General features: G+C 40.8%; 1 protein-coding gene and 1 long non-coding RNA gene across 2 annotated transcripts in view; one reads left to right on the plus strand and one right to left on the minus strand.

Annotated features, from left to right (window-relative positions):
* Window positions 1-27632, plus strand: part of GAP43 (growth associated protein 43) — a 100318-nt gene that overhangs the window by 12255 nt on the left and 60431 nt on the right. The gene's annotated exons all lie outside the window — the stretch shown is intronic.
* On the minus strand, window positions 20849-23464 carry LOC132683698 (uncharacterized). The gene is made up of 3 exons (XR_009612345.2): window positions 23215-23464; window positions 22147-22200; window positions 20849-21014 (listed from the first exon to the last, which is right to left on the minus strand). It is a non-coding gene; the product is annotated as an uncharacterized LOC132683698 (long non-coding RNA).

Consider the following 27632-nt stretch of genomic DNA (forward strand, 5'->3'; position numbering starts at 1 on the left):
CTGACTTCACTTCTGAACATCAGCTGAAAGATGCAGTAAGCCCATAATAAGCCCAAGAATATGTGTATTCAGGAAAGAATCTAAGAAGTTTGGGCCCTAGTATACTTTAAGTATACTCAAGCATCCTCAGGACCAAATTCAGGTTTATCCTCACTTAAGTGTGAAGAAATTATCAATCCTTGGCTTAAAAAAGAAATGCAATTTTGTCATCACACATATTGTCCCATTTTATGTAAGACTATATCTTTCAATACTTAAGCGTTTTTCTGCAGGCCTCTACAATTCTGCATTACCATTCTAGCAACATTGGAATCTGGCCCAGGTACAAACCAAAGTTTATTTTATTAAATATATTTTATCAATATTGTTACTTTTACTGATCTGGGTATACTGTAAAAATCCATCCATAAAGATCCAAACTGCAAGAACTATAGGTAAACCGAAAGAAAATTTAATTTTCCCATAATCCAAGATTTCCAGGTACTAAAAATATTTTTTTCCTTTTATTTTTTGTTGGTACCTCAGAAAGTCCCGTGTTAAACTAATTATCTTCTCCCTAGATTAGAACTCCAACTCCTTTACTATATCTTTTAGTGATACCAGAACATTCCCAGTTTCCCAGCTCATAACATGGGAATATTCTTCTTTCCCTCACAAAGGCCATAATATCAGTTACCAAATTCTATTTGCAGTATCCTTCACATCTGTCCTTTCCTTCTTCTGCCAGCCTTTTTCAGCCAACCATCTAAAAGATAACCAAGCCCTAAGACCTATGATTGTACATAATGAATTAACCTCTTTCCTGTGCATCTGGACTGACACAAGTTACATACCATCCTTGTGAGAATGGAGAAAATCATCACTCAGATCATTTATTTGTGTTCTGTGGTTCAGATGAGAAGATCCAGGTGAGAGGCTGGAGAGTCACCAAAATTCCTTGCATTTGGCATTGCCTTTGCACTCTGCCTGTTGGTTAATCTTACATTTCACCCCCCCCCCCCGCTTTTTCTCAAAATGTCAATGGTATTTCTTTGTTTACAGGGTTAATTCCAATTTATTTATTTATGATTGTTTTTTGGGGCTCCTCAGAATCTGGTACCAATCTCCTATTCTTGCCTTGCCTTTTAAAGGCTCTGCCATTGACTAGGCTTGTGAATTTAAACAAATTTAATCTCTCTGGGTTGTCATCTCCTTTATAAAACAAGAGTATTAGACTAAGTTGTGTCTAAGGCCTTCCAGCTTAGGAAGTAACATGTTCCATAGCTAAGCTCCTCTTCCACTTTTGCATCCTAGCCCAGCCAGACTTAATATGAATTTAAGTGTTACTTCCCCTATACTTTTGTTCATTGTCGTCCCCACTATTTGCAAAGTCCTCTTTCTGCCTAGCTCAGTCTCACCCAACCTGAGTCCTGAACCAAGAGTTCTCTTATTTGTGAAGACTTTTCTGACTACTACAGTTCTCTGTGACTTCTTCCCTGCTTAGATCTTCAGTAGCATATATTACCTGTCCCATTTCTTCAGCATTCATTTAAACAGAGTCTTACTTAATTGACCATGTATATTTATATGTACCTGATTTCTCCAAACTGGTTGTAAACTGTTTGAAGTTATCACATCCAGTGGCTGGCTCAAGAAACACATATTGATTGATATCTGGGTATCTATTCTGTAATAGCTCTGCATTCAACTCTGAGGTAATATATAATTCAAATAGAAGTCTCAGTAAACTCTCAGAAAGACAAGTATAGCTATCTTGAGTGAACTCTCTGGGACATTTGAAACCATGAAATATATCTTCTGTCTTGAATCTCTTTACTTTCTTGGCTTCCATAACACCTATTTTAGCTGATTTTTCTCTACTGCATCTCTGGTTACATACTCTTTCCCCCCCTCCTCTGAGTACCTTTTTCTCTACTGACTGAAAATTTGATATTACCCAGGTGTTTACCCTTATTCTTGCATGTTCTTCCTCAGCAGAAACTCCAGCAGTTTCTAATTCATCCCCACAACTCCTACATGGACTAGTGGGTCTCAAATTCTCCACGCTCTCTAGCCAAAACTACCTCATGTGCCCTAGAGCTTTATAAATCTAACTGTCCACTGAAAATCTTTGTCTCATGACCAACAGGATCCCCAATCTCCACATACCTTAAAAATCGGTCATTTCTTGTTCCAATGTCTTCTTTCTTATCCCGTCATTTAAATGGAAACAGAATCCTGCTTCATTCCCCCCATCTTTCTTGTATCACTAGATACTACTACTTTTCCCAGTTTCTATAAGTAAAAAGCAAAATATCCTTTCATTCCTCCTTTCCCTCACTCTCTACCTCAAAAATATGTCTTGGCTCTTTCCGCTTTTCTCCATCTCCTCTGTCATCTCTAACACACTCATCTTTCATGGAGACAAGTGCAATAACTTTCCTTTCTAATTTCTTTTCTTTTAACCTCAGTACCTTATAATTTTCTCCCCTCAATAGCCAGAGTAGTCGTTTTTAAAGTGCCTATAAGATCATGTGACTCTCCCACTTAAAAACTTTTCATAGCTTTCCATTCCACTTAGAATCAAAACCAAATTCATTATCACCAAGACTTATAAAATACACGCTTCGTTGCCAAGACTATTGGCCTTTTAGTTTTTTAAAACTTTCCCCTATGTTCATCTGTTGTGTTTCTTAAATTCCACATATGAGGGAAATCATATGATATTTGTGCTTCTCTGACTGACTTATTTTGCTTAGCATAATATACTCTAGTTCCATCCACATTGTTGCAAATGGCAAGATTTCATTCTTTTTGATTGCCGAGTAGTATTCCATTGTGCATATGTGTGTGTGTGTGTGTGTGTGTGTGTGTGTGTGTGTGTGCATCTCACATCTTCTTAATCCATTCATCAGCCAATGGACATTTGATAAAAAACAGAGATGGAGACAAACCATAAGAGACTCTAAATACAGAGAACAAACTGAAGGTTGCCAGAGGTAGGTGGTAGGGGGATAGGCTAAATGGGTGATGGGCATTAAGAAGGGCACTTGTTGGGATGAGTGTTATATGTAAGTGATGAATCACAGGATTCTACTCCTGAAACCAATACTATACTGTATATTAACTAACTTGAATTTAAATAAATACATTTAAATTAAAAAAAAAATTCATCATGCATATTCCTTTTTCAAGGCCTTTCTCTGGCCTTCACTTGAGAGGCCTTCTGTGGCAAATCCATCTGAGTGGTGTCTGGAAAATCACTTTCTCTCTTGCTTTTTTTTTTTTTTAATGTTTATTTTATTTTTGAGAGAGAGAGACAGAGTGGTGGAGGGGCAGAGAGAGAAGGAGACACAGAATCCAAAGCAGACTCTAGGCTCTAAGCTGCCAGCACAGAGCCCAATGCGGGGCTAGAACTCATGAACTGTGAGATCATGACCTGAGCCTAAGTCAGATGCTTAACTGACTGAGCCACCCAGGCATCCCTCGGAAAGTCACCTTCTAACACATCACCCCACCTCTTTTATTTTCTTTTAGTATTGCTCTTAATTTGATTCTTTTAAAAATATTTGTTAAGTTTCTGGTTCTTGTGTATCTCTTTGAACTTCAACATCCACCCCTCTTCACAACCTACACTCCACTGCAGTTGTATAATTTCATGGAATAACCTATATTGTTTCGTCTTTTCCTCCCTTCTAAACACCGTTCCTTTTGTCTGGAATGTCTTCCTTTCTCTTCTTTTTATATAACACATTTCTAATTTATTTACATAATGTGGCTAGAGTGGTTTTGTGGAGATTCCCTCATCCTCCAGGCAGATATGATGATCTCCTTTCTGCATTATTATGTTAGTATATACCTCTGCTACAACTTTCAACAGATTCTATTATAAATATTCATTTACATGAATATGTGGCTCTTTTGCTATACGAGGAGCTCCATTAAAGTAATAATCATGTTTCGTTTATTGCCTATGTGTAGCTGTAGTTCAATGCTTTGCACATACTAGGCTCCCATTAAATAAAAGTTGAGTAAATGGAGCCTACACAAATGAGCAAATATCAGGGTCTAGTGAGTAGTAAGTGAGAGCAAAATTTGGTTAGATCTAAGGCAAAAGTCACCCAGTTTCACTGATCAATCATGGAATCTGCTCACTCTGGCACAGTTTATAATTGGGCACCTAATAGATATCTCACAGAGCTAAGACTACACAGACTTGGATTTCACCCAAGTGGTGCCAGCTGGTTGCTTCAGCAAATAACAGTCACCATTTTGTAGAGAGATACTTCAACATAGACAGAAAGATAACCATACTTGACACTATGAACTTCTTATGATCTGGGCTAAGGGTAAGTAGCCATTTAAAATATACTGCTGTAGTCTTTTTAACCCATTCATCTGCCTCCTAAGCCTAGTGCTAAACATCCAGCCCTTTCCTAGTACCTAAAACTGATGTCTTCTGGTACTGTACCCACAGGAATCTTGGTGAGGTTTTATATCCTTCATCTTTGTTAATGATATGACCTATATCTGTATATTCATGTAGGCACTCTCCCTCTCCTTTCATTCTTTTAAATTTCTAGTTAGAGGGGCATCTGGGTGACTCTGTCAATTAAGAGTCCTACTTTTGGTTTCTGCTCAGATCATAATGATCTTGCAGTTCATGGGTTTGAGACCCACACTGGGCTGACAGTATAGAGCCTGCTTGGGATTTTCTCTCTTCTTCTCTCTCTGCCTCTACTCCACTTAAGCAGTCATGTACACTCTCTCTAAACAAACAAACAAACAAATAAATAAATAAATAAATAAATATATTAAAAAAATAAATTTCTAGTTAGAAAAAATGTGCATGTTTAATTGTTGTTGTTTTTCCTGGTCCCTGTATGTGTGCTATAGAAGCATCCATCTGTCTGATGTTGCTGTACCTATCCCCAAACTGATAAACAAACAGAAAGATACTAGTAGATTTACTTACAGGGGAATGAAGAAACAAATGGCCAGGTAATCATTGAGTTATCAACATCTAACTTACGTCTCTTACACACAAAAATAGGATTCCTTCTGGGGAATGAAACTGAGAAGGAATGGGCTCTTCTTTAGAATTCTGGAGAGGGAGAAATATTCTTCAATTTAGTCTGCCTCCTTTGTAAGTATACTTATGAGATTCAAGAAGGGAGAAGAATGAACCATGGTCATTAGTAGCCAAGTCCCTTTAAACCAAAGCTAAATAACATAGAGAGATTAAATATACATTTTTGGTCTGGAAAACTTAAACGCTCTTTCAAACACTCTTTCAATATCAGGAAATGATATTCTAAGTTTCAAACTGCTAACTTGCAAAACAAACTTTGGAAACACATCTCATTTATAGTTTGGGGTAATGCTCACTCTAAAATCAAAATTGGGAAGGACCAAAGAAATATAATTTGTCTGCTTAGGGAATGGATGAACATAAGGAAGGCAAGATGAAGCAGACTTCAGCTGAAAAAAAAAAAAATGAGTCACTTTTCTCAGTTGTACATTTTTTATTTCGGTAATGATGTGGGAGGTGGAGAAGATGCATGCGTAGTTTGGGTGGCTGAGAGAGTAGATGAGAGAAGCAAGTATTCAACATAAGAGAGGTTGGTTTGGTGGGATATGGTGTAACATTGGAAGACCCACCAGACATAGGTGGAACCACTTGGAACCATTTCTAGATGAGGATTTGCATTCCATCCCAGTGATCTAGTTACATAGTTTTTGCTTCCACTTTCCACAGACTTTTCCATAGGCTGCTCTCGAGAGAGAACCCTCAACAGGGTGGAAAACCATTTCTGCATCAAGGCTCTGGGTTCTCGATTGATATATACCCAGAAACCTGCAGTGTCAGGCTACTGTAAATTTTTAAGTTGCCAATAACTTATTTTATCATACTCCAGGAAGAGCTAATCAATCTGGGTTGTTCGATTAAACCAATTTCAGCCAAATTCTCTGAAACTAAGGGAATTTCTCTGGATTCCAGTGGGGGGTCCACAGGTCAGGCCTATGTAGGTACAAGAAGATTAGAGGATAGAATAGATGAGGGGCTAACAAAATATTCTAGGCATTCTACACACACAAGCTTTTATTACCTCCTAACCATAAGTGGTGCTATTTTTTCCACCTGAAATGCTTTCTTTCTCCTCCATTCTGCCAAACCATGTTTTGCTTCCAAAAATTCTTTTGAAGATCCCCTCCTTAATAAATCATTTCAGACTTTTCTTCATTCCCCATCTGGTCCCATACTGCAATCACTATAGTAACCTCCCTAATAATTCCTCCTCCCCCAGGTTGTTTGTGTGTATGGGTATATGTCGCATATATATACATATGCACACATACATAGTCAGAGAAAGAGAGCATTCATATATGTTTTATAAGTGTACTTGTGTATTGTCCTTTCCTATTTCCCTAGATGCTGCTTCAATGCCATTCATGAGTTCTCTTCTTCGATTTCACAAGGCACTGTCCAGTGCTTGCACATCCTGGGTCTGCAGTTTACCTTACTACCTTTTTATTTAATCTCCCAGGGAAAAGTTTTCATCCTTTTTCATGCTATGCCTGATGGTGATAATTATCATTGACTAGTAGGGCTAAGGGGATTTTACAATTTTTGTAGCCTTTTTGTTTATTTAATTTCTCTTTAGCCACAGAAACTTTTTGTCCCAGGTATTTCTTGGAATCCCAAATATATAAAACAGATGAAGTTGCCATTGTGGCCAAACAGCTTGGAGGCTCAGAGATCTGTCTGGTCAACGACGCCCTCCTTCCCCAGAGGCCCCTCTGAGGAAGCCTAGGGAGCAGAGTTTTGGCAACACTGATCTACATCCAGTCTTTCATGGTGCCAGTGTTGGCATTTGTGTGATCAAGGTCATTCAGCGCAGGAAGGGCTGACCAGGAATTCCTTCCTACATCAGTACTACTTCTTTCAGAGGATGAGAGAGTATCATACTCTCAATTTCCAGATGTACAAATTCCTAAATATTGTAAACCTGTGATGTCAGCATTTACGTGGTTCAGCAGTAGACAGGACTCTTTTACAAATGAAGACTAAAAGTTATTTTTCTCTTTTCTACCTTTTGACTCATTCATCTTATTTTTCAATTAGTCTTTTTTACCAGAATGAATTTGGGGAGATATTTTCTTCAAATATTATATGGAAGTCATTTATTCATTCAACAGACATTTATTAATCATGTCCTATGCCAGAAACTATGTAAGATACAGGAAACATAGAAGTAATTTTTTAAAAAGAAACACTCTTGGGGGTTCCAGTGTGGCTCAGTCAATTAAGTGTCCGACTCTTCATTTCAGCTCAGGTCATGGTCTCACAGTTTGTGGGATTGAGCCTCACATTGGACTCTGCACTGATAACATGGAGCCTGTGTGGGATTCTCTCCCTTTCCCTCTCTCTCTGCCCCTCCCCTGCACTCTCTCTTTCTCAAAATAAATGAGTAAACTTTTTTTTTAATTTAGAAAAAAAAAACAAAACACTCTTCACCCTTTAGTATGGCAGACCTATGTGTGTCTATTTTAAAGTCTGTGTTCTAGAAACTGCTCCTAGATAATTATTAATTTCAGTTGTATTTTCCTAATTGTTCAAGGAAGCTTCCCATTATAGGAATAAACAAGTGTTTTTTTTTCTCATTATGTATAACTAGCCAACTTGCCTTGGAGGCCTGGAGGTTGAGTTTTGTGAATATAAGAACATTCACAAGTATTAAGGCTTAAATGCCATGACTCTAAAAGATTTTTAAGGATTAAATGTGTTAATATGTATAAAATACTTAGAACTATATATAAGCACTGGCATATATAAGCACTTAATGTTAGCTATGGCTTTTTATAGTTGATGCTGTTGATAATGGTGTTGTATCTATGTTAAATGAATCTTATGTCTAGGTATCTTTTTGTAGGAATCCTTCAAGGATTAGTTTCTGGACTTTGGTGCATGTGTGTGTGTGTGTGTACGTGTATGCATGTCTGAGGTTTAGTGAACATACAACTAGCTAACTGAAAAATGAGTTATTAATGTCATTGATTTAGATTTTGTACACCTTGCACTCTCAATGCTCTTTAGGGCTAATCTGTATTGGTTCTTAGAGTCTAGAACCCAGAGATATAATTAGCTATCTTGCAGATGTGGCCAATAAGATAGGAATAGAACTTTGAGCCTGGCATACAGTTAGAAGCTAAAGCAGCCCATCATTTCCAGGTGACTGGAATGTGAGCATCTCAGGATCTAGACTCAGCCATTTTGAATCTTCAAGGAGCAATGCAAACATGCAGTGACAATTAGAAATTATCCTCAGCAGTGGGGGCATCCAGGATCTGGTGGCGGTGGTGTCCACAGACTGATGTCCTAACCAGTTGGTGGTCTTGGCTTGTCTGTGTTTCCTGGGTTCAGGTTGCTTTTCTTGCTTCCTGCCTGTTTTTCCAGCCACATTCCTGGCTTTCCCAATAACACTGTGAGCTCTGATATTGTCCTAATGCAGTCTAGCTTCTATTGCTTGCAGCCAAGAATTTGACTGATGCAACCCAATACTCAAGAAATCAGGCCCAAGCTACTCTTTTTCACCTGGATTACTGCAACAGCCTCAGGACTTTGCACTTGCTCTTCCTTCTGCCTGAAATGCTTTGTTTACACCTATTCTCTTGACTCGCTTCCTGACTTTCTTAGGGCTCTGCTAGAATCTCAGCTGTGTAGATCTCATCAAGGAGGCTTTCTCTCCTCACTCCATATAAAGCAACTCCCACCCCTATACTCCCTTTCTGGCCCCTTTTATTCTTTTCATTTTTCTCTCTAGACTTTATATCCACCCAAGATATTTATTTATTATTATCTGTTCACACCAGTGGCATGTAAACTTCCTGACTCTTAGCTACTGATATTTTCTGACACCTCGTACAGGGCCTGGCACTTATTAGATGCTCAATGAATCTTTCTTGAATGAATAATGAATTTAAATTCTGCTCAGATGCAGTAACAACAATAAGCTAAAAATGTGCTATAGCTAATACATCCATTCCTCTGTCCTCCACGTCTTTCTTGAGTTCTATCCCTTACTCTTGACCAGTAGCATTCTGTATATTTCTTTCTGCTGATTTGTCAGTCCCAGATACATGGTTAGATTACCTAAGAATAATTAAAGAGAAATTTTGCCCTGCCTACCACTACAAAATGCTTACTCATTTCTTCTTTTACATTTTAATTGTTTAAATATTTGGGGAGGATTTTCCTGCTGTGGTAAATTTATACTCATTAAGTTGTCAAATGTGACGGTATTAGTTATTTATGTATGGTGGGTGCTGTAAGGGGAAATGCTTGCTTTTGCCACTGGCACCATCTGGCTTTAACTGATTATTGTATTTTACCTGATAGTCTTTGGACAGGACTATCAGGGTGATGAATGGGTGAGAGTGGGAGGGGTTCAAACACTGGTTGAGAAAGGATAACAAACCTGTAGCAGAACGTCAGACACCATGAGGCATTCTAAACACTGAGTAAGATAGAACACCCATCGCATGTCCTATTTGCATTCCAGGTTAATCTTCCAAGAGCCAACATGGCAAAAACATTCCAAGATAAAAATAGCAAGATCTTCTAGAAAAGATTCAAGTTGCAAAGAAAAAGAAAAATCCTTTATGGTTGCTGAGTATGCCATGACTCCACATGATTGTGGTTGCAGCTAGAATTCTGTGTATATCTTTTAACAGCATTAGTGACTTATAAATGGATATATATATTTTTTTAAATGAATCTTTTAATGACATCCCAAGACATTGTAAGAAGAAATTTGATTCATAGGAATTGAAGATTAAAATGTATAATGGCAAATGGCACCATGTCAGGCACTGAATTCTGTGGTTATAAGCTGATCTTGAATCAAAATCTAGTCCCCCACTGGCATTCTCAAAGTCCAATTTTCATCAGAGGCTTTATTCCAGGCAGAAGTGTGATGATAACTCTGCTAATGTAAGGTGTGTTCAGCATGCCTAGGTCCATCTGACAGTCTTGTTGGAGCAGGAAGCCTAATGAAGCTATTATTCAATCTTATATCTTTCTCCAGAGAAAGATAACTTTAAGGTACATGTGTGGCTGGCCCTTACATTATTTTAGTTTATCAGTAGATCACTTACCTCTTTCATAGTATCTCAATGCTAGAAGGGATTTTAGAAGTCAACTAAATCATGCATCATTCATTTATTCATCAGGAAATGTTTATTGAGTACCTACTATAAACTAAAAGATGTAGGCTAAAAATATGAATCAGATATGGTTGTCCCCTCTCTAGGATTCATTAATTCCTTTTCATGATATCCTTGTGAGGCTGGAGTTCGGCCTTTGCTGGAGTATCTCTGATATTTCATGTGTTGCTATATATTTACAACATTCTTCAAATGAGAGAAATTAGATTAACCTCACTCACAAGGGTACAGAGGCCCAAACAAAATTTTGCTTACCCGTCATCATTCAAAAAGTCAGATACAGAGACCAAAGTAGAGTCCTTGAAGCTCTGAGCAGTTAATTTAGTGACCCCTTTTGCCTTTGTATTCTTGTCTTGATCCTGTCAACTATCACTGTGCCTGACCATTCTCTATGCCTACCAAGAGATGGGAGCTAAATACTCAATTTGGATATTTGTAATCCAATGAGTATTAGTCCCTTGTTGCCACAAAGAATGTCCCCAACCCCCTTAATGTATTTCAGACACTTTCTCTTATTGAATGAAGCCTCATTAATTCAATTTAGTTTTATTCCTCTCAAGTCATGATCTCATGGTTTGTGAGTTTGAGCCCTGCGTCGGGGTCTCCACTGACAGTGTGGAGCCTGCTTGGAATTTTCTCTTTCTCCCTCTCTCTCTGCACCTCCCAAGTGCACTCTCTCTCTCTCTCTCAATGAATAAATACTTAAGAAAAAGAGTTCCCAAAAAAATGAAAAACAAAATGGCATGCAAACACATACATAAACACACCAACCCAAACTATGGAATTTTAGGGATTACTGAGATTTCTAGTTTGTGTCTAAGGCTATGGTCAATTATCACTTGTCAGCATTCTGGTTTAACAATAATTTAGAAAAATTAAGCATTGGACTAACTTTTAAGGTTTAAAATTTGGTACTAAAACTAAAGCTATTAGATTATGCTTCTTGATGAGCTTAAGCCATGATTTCAGATTCTCCTAATATTTCCTCACTGTCAGGGTCCAGAAACTCAGGGCCAAGGGTAAGTCAGCCTTAGATAAACAGATTGTCTGGCCTAGGCCACCAATCTGTCCAACATTTGTGACCTATAAAGATTTTTCCTGCAAGCAGCTCTGCTTATGCCAACTGTTTATAGGCACAGTGGAAACTTCCAAAACTGTCATTCCCAGGTTTGCTTTGCTTATACAACTAATTACTACTGTGCTGGGTCATTCTTTCTGTCTTGTCTTTCTTTCTTTACCTTTTTTTTTTTTTTTCCTATGTATTGGAGCCAAGAAGGGCTCAGTTAACCCATGCGTTTTGGTCAAGGATAGAAGTCAAAGAAGCCATCAAGATTATAGTGTTCAATGGGGCGCTCAGGTGGCTCAGTTGGTTAAGCGTCTGACTTTGGCTCAGGTCACGTTCTCTCTGTTCGTGGGTTCGAGCCCCGCATCGGGCTCTGTGCTGACAGCTCAGAGCCTGGAGCCTGCTTCGGATTCTGTGTCTTCCTCTCTCTCTGCCCCTCCCCCACTCATGTTCTGTCTCTTTCTGTCTCTCAAAAATAAATAAACATTAAAAAAATCTTTTTTAAAGATTATAGTGTTCAAGCTTTGTATCATGTGCCTTGATCATGTAGCAAGGACTTAGGGATGGTTGCTGCCAATGGAGGTTCAGAAAGGGTATAATGAGAGAGGGAAAGAGAGTGAGCACATGCTTCAAATCATTCTGAAGAAATGGAAAACACTAGAAATAATTCAAGACAAAGGAGGGAAAGCTCAATAGGTATCCTGAATTAAACATAAGCCCTCAGAAATATTTGCAGTGCCCTAACTAGACTATCATTTCTTACAGTGAAGATATAATCAGGAAAAATCCCAATCACAGAGACCCCTCCACTGGGACTTATTGCCATTTGATACTATATTATATTTTAGAAATCCACTTCTCATATTTTTTTTTTTATATATCAAGTATCTTTTTCCAGGAAAATAGCAACCAGCTTGTATTTCCTGAGCTTGTACTGTGGGCCTAACTCTGAGGACATATTGTGACAACTGCGAGAATGTAAACCCCACCATTTAGGAGAGAAAAGACTTATGTTTAAGGAATCCGCACAAACTGTGGAATGGCACTCATGAAAATAATGAAATAAGGTAGTCTGTAATGAAAGGATACAGGGGCCATGACAGATGTGCACTGGAGGAGGCAGGGAAGCATGAGGACTTTAGGGATGAGAAAAGTAGAGTGTGGTCAAGAGGAGAGGAGAAGTGGCATTCTGGCTACACGGAGTGATAAAGAACAAATTGTGCAGCTTTGAGGGGAACATCCTGAGAAAAGTGCAGAGTGTTCAATGGTGAGAATTAGGGAGGAAATCGGTGTGTAGATGAGGCCTAGCCAAAAAAAAAAAACCAAAAGACAAAAAACAAAAAAAACAAAACTGGTTTGCCGTGGTAAGAAATTTGTGTCATTAGCAGCTTTTGGCTAAAGGCGTGACATGATAGAGGAGGTATTTAGGGCACATATGCATGAGAGGGATTGCCTAGGGAGACTGGAGACTGGAAGATGAGTTAAGAGGTTATTGTTACTTGGGGCGTCTGGGTGGCTCAGTTGGTTAAGCATCATACTCTTGATATCAGCTGAGATCATGATCCCAGGGTCATGGGACTGAGCCCATGTCAGGCCGTGTGCTGACAGAGCCTACTTAGGATTCTCTCTCTCTCTCTCTCTCTCTGCCCCTCCCCCTAACATGTGCGCTCTCTATCTCTCTCTCTCTCTCCCTCACTCTCAAAACTAAATAAATAAACACATTTTTAAAAAGAAGTTATTATTACTTTTGTAAATATGAGTGATGAAATGGTGTTCACAACTAGAGGAATTGAAATATAAAGCTAATTGTGGCCCTTTTGAGGAAAATGGACCAATTTCAGAGGCTAGAGGGCATGAAGCAAAGTCTCTGTCAATACATGTGGCCTGTGATTCTTCCCATTCTTCGGACCAGGTGACATGTGGCATAGGTTGTATGACAAAGCAAGTTATAAGAACAGCCCTTGTTTTAGGCATTTACTCTTCTACAGATAGACCTTTCTACAGATCTACTTGCTCCCCATTTTCAATTCCCTAGTTCTTGGAATGCTAGCTCTACTTCCCACACTTTCTGATTCTGACTCCTTCATGTGGACTCTATCAGGAATTCCTTCCCTTGCCTGAGACTGGGGATTCTCTTCTACTGGCCTCTTAGTCCTGTTGTCTTCTCTAGCCTTGGACAATATTTCTAACGTTGAACTGCATCGCCCATTTCAAACCCACTGAACCCGATAAGCCATGCCAATGCCCCTAAGTTGCCCTGGGATGGGTAGAGAAATAAAATATGATTGTAAGATTTCCAGCTTAGATAAATAGAGTAGAAATACTATTGGCAAAATTGATAAACTTGAAAGTAAGAGCTAGTTTGGTAAGGAAGATCATGGTTTTGATTTCCAGCATGGGTTATATGAGTGAGGTGTCCAGAAAACAATGCTTAGTTGAAGATTCGGAAGTGGTGGGGAAGGAGTCAGGAGCAAGTGACTCAAAGGGTGATTGAAAGTGTATTCATTTCCATAGGCTTCAGATAAGGGAGAGTTAGAAAAAGAAGAGCTGAGGGAAAGGCTTACTCTCCCTTCAGTGGCAGAAAATATTTCATTGAAAGAAAAGAAACATTGGTCAATAAAAATCTAGCATACAGAATCAAAGAAGCCAGTAAGGAGAAAACTCCAAAACAGAAAGGTCAACACTATTAAATCCGAGTGATCAAGAAGGGATTAAAATGGAGAATAGATCATTGCATGTGGGAGGACCATTGATAGCCTCCAAGCGGGTGATTTAGTAGAATGATGAAGACGAAAGCCAGATTGTAGGGGTGTAGGAGGGGACTGAGGTGGAAGAAATACAGGCAACTGGCAGAGACCACACATTCAAGAAATTTGGCACTGAAAAGAGGGAGAGAAATGAGATTGTAGTAAAAGGGTGCTATTTTTAGCTAGGGAGAGACCTATGGTAAAGCAGAGAAAATAGGGAAGGAGAGACAGAAAGGCTAAGTAAAGCGGGAAACAAATGTGATATCAATGACCAGATGGGTCCAAATTCCTAAATTTTACGAGAGGTTCTTTGTGGAGAAATTTCCTTTGAAAAAAAAAGGAGAAAGAAGGGGATGAGAGATTTGTTGGACTGGGTGGGTGTGTATTCAGCAGATCCTGTCAAGATTCTAATGCCCCTTCTTTTTTTTCCTGGTGAAAAACTGGTCAGTGGCTCAGAGTGAAAAGGAGAAACACTGCCAGAAGAGCTTACTAAGCAACAAGAGTGAGTTAAGCAGCATGCTCCCCAGTGACTTACAGATCACCTGACTTTGCATCACCTAGAGATTTTTAAAATGAAGTTTTCTGGAGGGAGAGAGACTTCATTTATGAGCTCCTCAGATGATGTTTAATGCATGAGAATTCAGGAGCCGTCCCTTACTGAGAGGTGAAGCCTCTATGTGAAAGGTGAAAGGTGAAAGCACTATGAATTTAGGAAGCTAACAGGAAGCTACAATGTCTCTTACCCTGTGGCCATTTTAATCTTCACATCCTTTAGAATGCTTCCTTCCCTAGGTGTATTTCCATGAGAAAGAGAGTGAAACTCATCCCAGCATAAACTGGCAAGAGCTCTTGGTTAGGTCCATAATATCTGGGAGAGTGCTAAGGTATCTCTACAACCAAGAAGAAAACCTAATATCAATTACGAACACATCTATGGTTTAGAGGGTGATGTAAACCACTTATTTTTTCCATTGAATTTCCTTTTAGTTCATTAGGAGTTTATTTCAGGTAGGCATCTGGGAGTCCCTTTCTCTCTCTAGCCTCCCTTATTTATTTATTTTTTTTCTTTCACTCATTCCCATTTTCTAGCCCTTTGTCCCTCCTCCTCCCCCACCCCAGTTCCATCCCAGACTTGAGGTGCCTGTTCTGTGCCTGTTCTATTCTGGGGGGGTGAGCATTAGAATCTTCAGACATTTGGTCCCTAAAATTTTCGAAGCTGCACATGTAGATCAACTGACATTTGCTTTGGTAACCTTGATCCTTTCTCTGTAGCATAACTCTGATGTATTATTTCATGTTTAAGAAGTCAGTGTTTCTTAATCTAGCCTTAACTCCTCATAAACTGTAAAAGGAAAGAAAAAGTGGGTGGAAGAAAGTAAAATTCAATTCTGCCACACTGGGATACCTTTAATTATGTGAAACCCATATGCCAGGAGGCCCACAAAAGGAGGAGCATAGGATTTGTGGTGGAGTTCTGTGAGTTGTAGCATTATTAGTTTCTTAGCAAGTGAAGTCTTAGTCTCTCTCTCTCTCTCTCTCTCTCTCTCTCTCCCTCTCCTCTCCCTCTCCTCTCCCTCTCCTCTCCCTCTCCTCTTCCTCTCCTCTCCCTCTCCTCTCCCTCTTTCTCTTTCTCACACACACCATGCACATGAGCTGTGATTTTATTTTGCTTGAAAAGTTAGGCTTAGTGTTTGAAGATTATCTCATTTGTTTTTAGTTTGGTTGGTTGGTTGGCTGGGTTTTTTATTTATTTGGTAGAAAAAAATTTACTACTGGGGCGCCTGGGTGGCTCAGTGGGTTGAGCGTCAGACTTCAACTCAGGTCTCATGGTTCATGGGTTCAAGCCTTGCATGGGCTTCCTGCTGTCAGTGTGGAGCCTGCGTTGGATCATCTGTCCCTGCCTCTCTCTGCCCCTCCCTCGCTAGTGTGCTCTTTCTCTCCCTGTCTCTCTCTCTCTCAAAAACAAATAAACATAGAAAGAAAAGAAAAGAAAAGAAAAGAAAAGAAAAGAAAAGAAGAAAGAGAAGAAAAGAAAAGAAAAGAAAAGAAAAGAAAAGAAAAGAAAAAGAAAAGAAAAGAAAAGAAAAGAAAAGAAAAGAAAGGAAAAGAAAAGAGAAAAGAAATTACTACCAATTACCTAGGGTGAGAGAACATCAACACTGAATGCTGGAAAATTGAATTGGACCCTGTCATCAAGAGTAAACATATCCTACATTCATTTCATATGTAAATTCTATATTTCCTTACAATGCATTCCATTTTACTTACGAACGCAGAAATGGGAAGTTTTAGTTTCTCAATTTTCTTCAACCCATATACCCATATCCTTAAAAGAGTATAGTAATTTCCTCCATTTTTATCTGGCCCATGCTTCTCTTAAACACATGTAATTGCCACCCTCTTCCCCTGTTCTAAAATCCCTTTCTGAGGTCCTTAGTGGCCTCTGCATTCCCATTTCCGAAGACTTTTTCTCAGGCTTCACTTAACATTTTCATTGCATTAGACTCTTCTGGACACTCCTTTTTAGGATTCTCTCTTGGCTCCTATTCTGGTTCCTTTCAATGCTTAATGAGACTGACTTTCACTGGATCAACTTTCTCCTTCTGTCTTCTATATACAGATATCCCCCACAGAACAAGATCTTAGTCTTTCTAACCTTTAATCTCTAATTTCTTTGTTAGAAATCTCATTCACCTTTTTAGCTTCATTGACTACCTTTTCATAAAGGGCTCTCAAGTTTATGTTTCCTGTATTAAAATGCTTCTTATCTCTAGGTATCTCTGGGTATCTCTAGTTGAACTCCCCTTCCAAATCTTTATGATTGAAACTGAATCCATCACCTTTCTCCAAAACCCATTTTCCCCTTTGAATTCCCCCCTATCTGTTGTTATTTCTTGCAGACTCAGTGATGATTTTCTCATCTGAATTTCTAAAGCACAAACTAACTGTGCCACCCACTTAATTCTGAGTGTATGCTACTTTGTGTTATTTAATTCTTTCATTTTATTTCTTGTTAGCATTTTATTGCTTGTTTACATAAATAGTAAATATTTTGAGGGCAAGAATTGCATTTTCTACATCTCTATATTCCTGATTCTAATCTAGTGTTCAATAAATAATTTTTATTGTTGACATGTTTCAGCTAAGTTGCTAATATTTTGTATATATCTCTTTCATTGTGGTCACTTTTGAAAGGTTAATAGATTTTGATAAAAATTAGTAGACATAAAGATGCAATTATGGTTCAGACCACCATCTTGAGACAAAATGGCAGCTAATAAATTTACTTAGAGGAGAATTTCTGTAACATTATTAACAGTGGATTCGTTACAATTTTATACATGTTTACACTGAATGTGTCCTGCGGTTCATAACCTCTGATAGAGGGAAGCTATGAGTCAAAACATTTATGAGTCAAGTTGAAGGATCTAGAGTTAGGTTAGGTTAAGCAGATAGCCAAATGAGAGGTGAAGCTGAACTAAAAATTGGCGACTGGATTTCTATACCTCATGTGAAAAAATACTGACATCAGGGATGCATTTTCTTATTTTTTTCCTTGACCAAATTATGGGATAGTTTTTCCAGTGTCAAAGGAGGCTAAGAAGGTTTTGAGGAATGGTTTCTGTTCTTACTTTGTGTCTACCCCTTAAACTCCTATTTCTCACAGGAGTAGGTTTAGAGATTCTTTAGAATTATCGAGCTGGAAAAAACTTGACCGCCTACTTCAAATCCCTTTTTTACAGATATGCAACCTGTTTCTTCTGGGCCTCATCTCTGAAGCCCGAACTTTGTACTAGTCCTAGAGTTTGGGTAATTCCATCCAAAATATTGCTATTATATTAAAAACAGCATTTAAAATTTTAAATGCCCTGTTTGTGTTTAATGGATTTTTCGATGAAAAAGTAGATCCCCTCCTCACTTCAGATACTTAACATTTGAAATTTAAAAAGTACTCCTAAAAAATATTTCCCCAAATATATGGAACAACAGTAGGAAGGAAATACTACTCTCTGTCTTTCTCCTGTCCACTCCTCCCTCTACCCCAAATCCACTGTATATAAGCATTTATGCATCGCCTCTGTGTTAAGATAATTCTGCCATTCTTAAAGCTGGGAAACTTAGCTCAGTTGACTCTCACTGGTTTGAAGTTTTCTGCTCTGTTGTGAAATAGCTTATATTTCAAGTTTTCCATTGTTTTCATTTTAATTTTTCAGTTGGCCACTATATGTATGAAACAGAATCGGTACTCAGAGGAAAGAACCAAGTGATTCAAATATTGACTATTCTATCCACTTTTAGTATGACTGTAAGCAAATCACAAACTTGTCCGCTTAGCCACCTACAGTGAATGAAACAGCAAATTACACAAGTTTACCTGAAAAGTTCTTCTCTGGAGAAAGAGACTTAGGAAATACAAACTGTCTCTTTATTGAAGAGCTCAGCTCTTCCCAGGAAGATCTGAGGAAATGGTGAGCAAACCCAATACTACTTCAGCACACCTCTCTCACAGTCTTTTTTTAAAAGCCCTATTTCATTTGAACACTGTGTTCCTGAGCCAAAAGAGTGCTTCAGCAAAGTCTGCCTTCCTGGGGGCAAAGCAATATCACACAGTAACACTCCCAGGAAAACAGATACTGCTGAACATAGACTGAACAAAAGAAGTTTTTTTGTTTTTTTATCTCCAGCAAAAATTACTCAAATTGCTTGAGAGTGAGACACAATATGATGTTTATCCCTGTTTACAGATGTTTAACCAGTGCCCCTTCAGAGGGTCATGTGCCTACAAACAGCATTGTGGTAATTATATCCGTTGCTGCAAAGAACAGATGTGTGAATTGGTGGTTTCTTGGGGGAAAATAATACCAAGTCCACTTTCCAGAAATGTACATAGTGCAGTGCAGCTGTAACACTCTGTATGGAGGTCTCTTTAGTGTCTATTACTGAATGTGCCTAAAGAGTAGGAAATTTCAGTGGGGCATCTAGCAGGGAAGTCCAGGAGCATCCAGAAAATGGTTCAGATTATTTGGTGTGTTTAAAAATTCCTAGTGATATTGGACAAATTTCCACATCCAGAGAAGGTAATAACACATCTCGGATTCTAAAGTTTTCAGGCAAGAAATATGTATTGAATAGAAAGTGGAATTAGGAAACCTCTGTGCATTTAAGATATAAAAACCAGATGTCAGTGAGGCCAGATTGCATTAAGGTGATCATACTTTTGACCTGTGAACACCAGAATATTCCTAAACTCACCACTGCAGGGGCTGGCAAGGATTGGGGGTCCCCAGATCCTCCCCTGAAAACTAGGATTCTATGGTTCCTTATTTTAAAAGCCTATGTTACCTTGGATATAACAAGAAGAATTCGATGAAACTATTTCTACTAATGAATTCATTGTATTGAAAATACTTTCTTTCCCTAAGGATGTATATTTGTTACTATATGAAAATTAGTGTTATCCCTAAAAATTAAAACAAAACACTAACCAAACAAGGTAAGCTTATTGCACTGGTAGAGCTTACTGAACAGGTCTGTTATCACAGATATGTATATTACTATAAGCTTTGCTACCTTCTTTCTGTATAAATTCTCTTTTCCTTTTAAACTATGTCAAATTTTGTGTGTAGAATGTTATACAGTGATTCAGTGTGTACCTAAAGTATGAGCTTTCTCTTGAACGCAGGCTATCTGTACCTTTGCTTGTACCAAAATTTTGCAGAAGATCACTATGTATCCCATGATTTAGTAAATGTGCTAAAACATTGTTAGTTAATTTGCTCACATTACAAACTATAATATGCAAAGATATCACGCCTACCTTTGGGAATTTTGCTTCTGGGGCAGAAGCATAATCTTTTTTTTCAGGCTATGCTTTTCTGCATTCATGATTCCATACTAACTACCCAGCAGCCCCAAACCATGGCTCTGTGATTGAAATGTAACAGGAACAATCTAGTCTGCTAATCTGGATCATTCAGGCCCAGAATGAAAGGATTATAAAGAGACCTGCCAGTTGCCTTAGGCCAAAGCATGCCTTTTGACAGTAATGATCTAATTCAATTCTCTACTTTGTCCCAAATTCAGCCTTCTCATTCTCTGTGACCTTGGGGACTCAAAACAAAAACACAGGAGGTGATGAAGGTTAGCCCCAGCTCTACCAGCGACTGCTTCACCTCTAGGCCTCAGTTCCTATGGCTGTGAAATGACATGGTTTGATGACCTCTTCTAGGTTTCATGTCTGTGTTCAGTGTGTCCGTGATGCTGGAATTTAGAATAGGAATTCCTGGTCATGTGTGTGGGTGAGTGCCAATTGTCTCCCAAATCAGCAGGCAATGGGAGTAGGAATAGAAAATTCTGACTGTTGCTTACTACCGACATTTTCAATAAAATCAAGGGAACTATTTCCAAACAGGAGTGTGGTCAGATTATAGTCCTTATTGTGGTCAAAGCCCACTAGGGGACTTATTAAAATGCATTTCAGGTGCTCTACAGCTGGTTCTACACCAGACTCCCTCTGTGAGCATGGTGGGAGGTGGGGCCATGAATCTGATTTACACAAACATCCTGCTGGTAATATGTATGCTGAGATTTGGAAACCCTAATCTCGATGAAAGAGCACTTTTTTGGGGGGCTAATCTGACATTGTCTTTGGGGCAAAATCATTGAATTTACCCTAAACCCCAGTTTTGTAATAATGGAAACAGTATCAATCTTTCCCAACTCCCCAAAAAGTAAAAGTATTAGTGTCTTAGTGGAAAGCCTTTTGGATAACGGCTTCTTGGAAAAAGCGAGCAATTTCCTAGTTACAAATGGAGAATATTCCTGGGGCACCTGGGTGGCTCAGTTGGTTGAGCGTGACTTCGGCTCAGGTCGTGATCTCGAGGTCTGTGAGTTCGAGCCCCGCGTGGGGCTCTGCGCTGACAGCTCAGAGCCTGGAGCCTGCTTCAGATTCTGTGTCTCCCTCTCTCTCTGCCCTTCCCCCGCTCATGTCTCTCTCTCTGTCAAAAATAAACATTAAAAAAAAGTCCTTAAAAAAAAAAAAACAAATGGAGTATATTCCAAAAATACAATGTTGAATTTGAAACTTAAAATGCTTTTGCATAGAAATAAAATCATCTGAAGATTTCTAGACCTGTCTATAAAATTCAGGTTAAGCCAATGTAGCTGAGATTCTGTACATGTGTAATGGAAGCAGAGGAGAAAACAATAATGTTACTGCATTTTGGAAGGGAACAGAAACAGTTTTTTATATTTAATTTCATTTAAAAAAAACATGTACAAACACACAACTTTTCTGGTAAGGTGTTTTGCTACCCCACTCAACAGTCGTGAGAATGAAAATTATAGCAAAATTCTTGTTTATCAAACAACTTTGGGTCGTAGTGGGATTCTCTTGAGGAATGAGAAGAGGGGGGGATAGAAAGGAAATTTCTCATGCTGATTGGGCAAAAACTAGAAGAAATGCCGTTGGGGGTGGGGGGAGTTTAGGGCAGGGACAAACAGCGAAAAAGAAGCTCAAGGAGGAAATAAGTGGTTTATGTGAGCAGGTGGTGACCTGAAGTGAAAGCATAGGAAAGGTGAGTTACTTAGGTCTACGGAGAAACACTTACTGGGTGTCTGTTCACCAACCCCAGACAAAAGGAACAGGGGGTAAGAGATTTTGTCAATTACCCAGATTTACCACCAGATGGCAAAATTGATCCAAGGCCTCTTGGGTACTGGTCAGTTTGTAGGGAAGAGGGGAGATTATGTGGTATGATTGTGGCAATTCACTTATTTCCTTCACAAATATTTATGGAGCTCCCACTATGTCCTATCAACTATGCTAGGAACTGATGTTGAAGTGGCCAACCAAAGCCCCTGCCCTCAGTGAACTTACTGTTGGGTATCAGGTTAACCAAGTGCAAGAGTGGCCTAGAATGGTAGTTGGTATATAATGAGGTGCACACTTGCTCCTTTGATGACCTGCCTCAATGTTAGCCCAGACAAAACCAAAGATAGGTCAATAATTCTTCTCCACTCAGCTCCCCACACCTGGGTGGCAATGCCTCCTGAGAGTTCTGTTCCAACCCCATCTCTTGGTCGTTCAGAACCACGCCTTCAGCCTTCTTTCAAAAAAATCTTACTAACCTTTTGCCTCTTGTCTTCAAAATATTTATCCTGGCTAGAGTGATGGGTATTAACCTGATTAACGAAAGAGAAGAGGTGTTACAGAATTCCTCAACCGTGGCACCATTTGCATGTTAGGTGTTTCTTTTCTTTCTCTTTTTTTCCTACAATGCCGCAGTCTAGTAACATTTAATCTCTTGCAGGGTAATGGTCACCTCTTACATTCTTAGTAAAGCTATGGACATTTAACAGAATAATCATATAAACAAACTGCATTGCATACTTCTTCAGATTCAGGAATCCATCCTTAGAGCACCCCAGACTTTTTCTAATATTTTATTTTTTAATATTTATTTTTGGGGGGAGCGCAAGCGGGGAAGGGATAGAGAAAGGGGGACAGATGATTTGAAGCGGGCTCCCCGCTAACAGGCTGAAGGCAGTGATCCCCATGAGGGGCTCGAACTCACAAACCCAGAGATCCGGACCTGAGCCGAGGTGGGGTGCTCAACATACTCAACCGACTGAGCCACCCAGGTGCCCCACCCCAGACTTAAAAAAAAAAATCATGCAATTCAAAGAACTGGCAAAAATCGTGGGAGTTTGCGGAACAGCATACTGGGGAGCACCGGGCAGGGTTTAAGCAAACTTTTAAAATTTTTCCTCAGGAGAGCTGCTCCTATCTGGTCTCTCCGCACTCCGTTTCTCCCAGCACCTACCACCGTGCGCCGGTTCTCCCTTCCCCAAGTGGGGCGTCGTAGCTCAGCCTTTGTCTTCCGGCCCCTCCCCCCAGCACTTGGACTCGGGTTTCCGTCCCACGGCCTTGCTCCGCTACTCCTCCTCCGCACCCTTTAGGCGTTCCCTCCGGCCTCTCTTCAGGGTGACCTCATCCCTTTGTTTCTCCCCGGCTACCGCCGCCGGCCCCGCCCCGCGCCCCCGCCCTGAGCCTCCGCCTTCGGGCAGGGCTGCGGGCGCGGCGGGCGGGGCCTGGCTACGGGGCGTGGCTAGGACCGCACCGCCTCTCCCCAACGCCCCGCCCTCGGGGGAGGCGTACTGCTCCTGGCTTCGCCGCGGATCGCTGTTCTAACCAACCTCCGCAAACTCCTGTTTGCGCGGTAATTGCTTCTTTCGGTGGCTCGGAGAACAAAAGCCCCGGGCCTGTCCACGGTGGAGGAGCAGCCAGGGGCGCCGCGTGGGCTCCCTCCCTCGCCCTTCATTAGTCTGTTGGCCTCCACTCCCGCCTGCCGCAGGAGCGGCAGCAGCCTGCTTGCGGGGACTGGGCCCTCTGTCACGTCAAGGTTACTCAGTGGGTGGGGAAGGACGGGAGAGAAAGCTGGGTCAACTGGAAGGCATTCTTGTCCCTCCCAGTTTTTCCTTGCTTGGAGGCAGCCAAGAGCATATTAGCATTCCTCGGGCGCGCAGCACCGGAAGAGGAGGAAGGCTTGTCAGCAGGCAAAGACCTTTGGAAAGTAAATAGGAATGCCTTGATTGGAGTGTAGCAGACATGAGAAAACCAGCTAGGTCAGGGCCAGAGACGATGATCCTAAATTATTAAAAAAGAAAAAAAAGTTTCTTAGGCTTCTTCATTTGAACTTTCCATTTCAGACCGCGATGAAATGCGGACTCCGTAGACAATTAAGGGAAGGAGGGTACCTGAAGCAGGTGGGAGGAAATGAGATGACTTCTGGAGGTGTGGCCAAGTTTAGACTTGGTGTGAGATTTTGTCTTAACCTGGAAATGCATGGTGCCGGCCGGTATTCATTCATTCATTCATTCATTCATTCAATAATACTGTTAAAAATGATTGAAGAAGGGGCGCCTGGGTGGCGCAGTCGGTTAAGCGTCCGACTTCAGCCAGGTCACGATCTCGCGGTCCGTGAGTTCGAGCCCCGCGTCAGGCTCTGGGCTGATGGCTCGGAGCCTGGAGCCTGTTTCCGATTCTGTGTCTCCCTCTCTGTCTGCCCCTCCCCCGTTCATGCTCTGTCTCTCTGTCCCAAAAATAAAAATAAAAAAAAAAAAAAAAAAAATGATTGAAGAAGTCATTTAGGTGTTACAAACAGGCTTTATTGAACCCTTCATGAGGCCAGCAGTCTCTGGTCTCAAGGATTCCAGGTAACTGCAAAATGGGGAGGAAAGCGGGAAGCTTTTACAGGATAAGGAATGAGGAACAAGGAAATAGACATGGATACCAGCCTTCGCTTTACGTTCGGAGATGGGCTGACTGGGTACACTGTTTCTGGTCAAGTGGAGCATTTACAGGGCCATAAAAACTGTTTGCTGACATGGCTCCAAGGGCAGGAGCGCCGCCATCTTGAGCCTAGAAATTTACTTTAACAATATGTATTGAACATTGAACACTTTGAACATTGAACATTGAACACACTCTGTGATGGACTTTGTCTTTGGCTGTAAGTGACCACAGATCCACCTGACCCGAGAGCTGCAGGGAAGAGAAAGGGAGAGCTGAGGTGGTTATTAGCTACTCTAGGGCCTGAATGGGCCCCGCCCTGGAGTCAGAGACTGTGAAGGGACCTGGAGAATAGAAGAGCTGCAGAAGACGAGCTGCACTAGTGAGGAGGGTAGGAAGCTGATGGGACTTAGAGTTCTCTCTTTCTCTGTTTTTCTGACCTCTTTTTCTTGGTTAAAAAGGTTGAACCCACTGTGGCAGAGGATGAGTAAACTGCATTTGTTTATTTTTAGCAGCGTTGGTTCCCCTCCACCCCACTAGTAAATTTCATTCAGATTTTCCACACGGACTGACAATGACGCTTTGAAAATTGTAAAGTAAGATGTTCCTTTAGAATGGCTTCACTCTCCTGCAAAAAGGCTTTAGGGAAGGTGGGGAAGAGGCAGTTTTTTGCTGACTGAGGAATGATATGTTCCTGCATTCTCAAAGGGTTGGAATTCGGTGCCTAAAGGAAGGTGGTGTCTGTTTTGATGAGGTGCATTGTTACTAGTTCATAGAAGCATGTAAGGAAAGTCATCCTGAATTGTACAGTTAAGAGTCTTGGTGCATGGGAGACTGGTCAGTGGACAAACTCTGTGCTCCCCTAGGTTGGTGATCCCCTCTGGGGATTAGCACATTTGAGAATGAACTTAGTCTCATGATATGTTCAATGTATATAACTAACTTTAGAAAGTAAGTGACAGTGTGTGGTGGAGACCTTGTCCATTGCAGGTAGTAGGACTGGATGATAGTCAATTCTCTGAAGGCTTTCTTTTCTAGGGAAATAGGAAAATGGAACATATATACATGTGTACACAACTAGGACGCTGAGACTTTGAATGTTTGAGTCTTAAATCTTCCTGTCAACTCCCTTAATGTACAGACACAGAAACTGAGGTCCAGAGAAGTGAAAAGACTTCCAGGAGGTTGCAAGTTTGCGATGTATCATGTTTATAGTCCTTGTCTCCTGATAGCTAAGCCATGGCTTCTGCTGCTCTTCCTGCTGCTTCTTATTTCTATGAGCTTCATAATAGAAGCACCTCTGAAATTATACTTTTGTGTAAAGAAATATTCAGAAGGAACTGTGGATTTCCTGGGACAGGTACGTTTCGTCTGGATGTCGTAGGCCAGTACCTTTCACACTGTGATGCGCAGAGAATTGGTGAAAATGCAGATCCTGATTGGCAGATCTGGGGCGGGGATGAACACTGCCACCCAGCTCTTGGTGGTCAAAGTTGAGCAGCAGAACTGTGAACAGCATTTCCTCCTTGTCTTTTCTTTCTCACTGATAGAACAGCCCTGGGGATTTAAAGAGCCCTTTCCCCTCCCCCTACCAAGTCGCAGTGTTCACTCAGCTAATCCAGATGTCTTTCACTTCCTTGTCCTCACTGAGACCTGAGACTTGTTAGAAACAGTCCCTGGAGGCAGGTATCTCGAGCTGGAGGGTGTGATCTTTTGTCTAGTGACTTAGCACCTTCTAACTTGGTTCCACAAAAGCTTTCACACATAAACAACCTGCTCAGTTCTGATGGTTAAAAAAAAAGTCTTTTTTTCTCTCCCACAAATGTCCTCCCAGCTGCAGCTCATTTCTCTTCTTCTGGGAGTGCAGCTGGTTTGCTGCTGGCTCACAGGCGAGGCCCTTCCCCTGGGGCTCAGCAGTTCTCCGTGCAGTGCATTTGCCCACCGCTCACTTCTGCCCTGTATTTCTGCTCAAGCCGCGTGTGATACCTGGATTCAGGTCTGAGTGTCTTTGTGCACCCTTTGAGTTGAGCAGGCAGCTAAGGGATAGCAGGACAGAAACCCTTCTAAGGTAGGCAAGCTTCAGTGCCACACATTTCTCAGTTCTCTGAAACTCACCTGCCCAGGAAGTGCCTCTGCCTTTGCGCTCTAAGTTGCCCTGTGAGCTCATTTTCAGTCTATGATTTTCCTCACTGTGAAAATAATACTATAGTGTCCTCACTAAAAAATAATAAAACCTGCCTTATCAAATTATTAGGGTATTTTCCAGGTAAAACATTTGGCTCAGTGCCTGCAACAAAGTGACCAATAAATGTTAGCCTCTTAAAGGGTCTTGAACCCAATTCCACTGTGGGGGTGGGGCTTCCCTATTGCAACCCCAGTTCTCTGGACACCAGCTGAGCGTCCTACAATTTAACTCAATTCTGACACTATGTATCCGGAGAGAGCATGGATTCCACAGGTAAAAGTTTCAGTCCCAAGAAATTGGCTCCCACTTCAGACACCAATGACAAGCTCAGGTTGTTACCTGCACTTCTCACCAGCTGTCTGCAAGTCAGAGGTTCCCTGACCCCCTCCTTGGGTTCAATTAATTTGCTAGAGTGGCTGGTAGAACTCAAGAAAACTGTTTACTCACTGGATCATTGGTTTATTATAAAAGGATGTAACTCAGGAACAGCCAGAAGGAAGAAACCCACAAGGCAAGGTTTGGGGAAAGGGCACAGGGCTTCCATGCCCTTTCTGAATGTGCCTCTCTCTGCAAACCTCCACACACTCAGCAACCTAGAAGAAACTCTTGAAACTCTGATCTTTTGCATATTTATGGAGGCCTCATTCCCTAAGCACAATTGATCAAATCTTTGGCCATTGGTGCTGGATTCAACCTCCAGCCTTGCCTCTTCTCCCCAGAGGTCAGGGGGCATGGAACTCAAAGTTCCAACCCTCAAATCACTTGGTGGTTCTCCAGGCAACCAGCCCCATCTTTAGGTGCTCTCCAAAAGTCATCTCAGTAACATAACAAAAAGACACCTTTATTGCAGTCATTGCAGGAAATTTACAAGGTTTTAGGAACTCAGTGCCAGAAATGGGACAAAGACCAAATATATATTTCTTAAATTTTTTTTTTTAATGTTTATTTATTTTTGAGACAGAGAGAGACAGAGCGTGAACAGAGGAGGAGCAGAGAGAGAGGGAGACAGAGAATCCGAAACAGGCTCCAGGCTCTGAGCTGTCAGCACAGAGCCCGACGCGGAGCTCGAACCCACAGACCGCGAGATCATGACCTGAGCCGAAGTCAGACACTTAACCGACTGAGCCACCCAGGCGC

This window comes from Panthera onca, chromosome C2, assembly GCF_046562875.1.
Source record: "Panthera onca isolate mPanOnc1 chromosome C2, mPanOnc1 haplotype 2, whole genome shotgun sequence".
Taxonomy (NCBI): Eukaryota; Metazoa; Chordata; class Mammalia; order Carnivora; family Felidae; genus Panthera; species Panthera onca.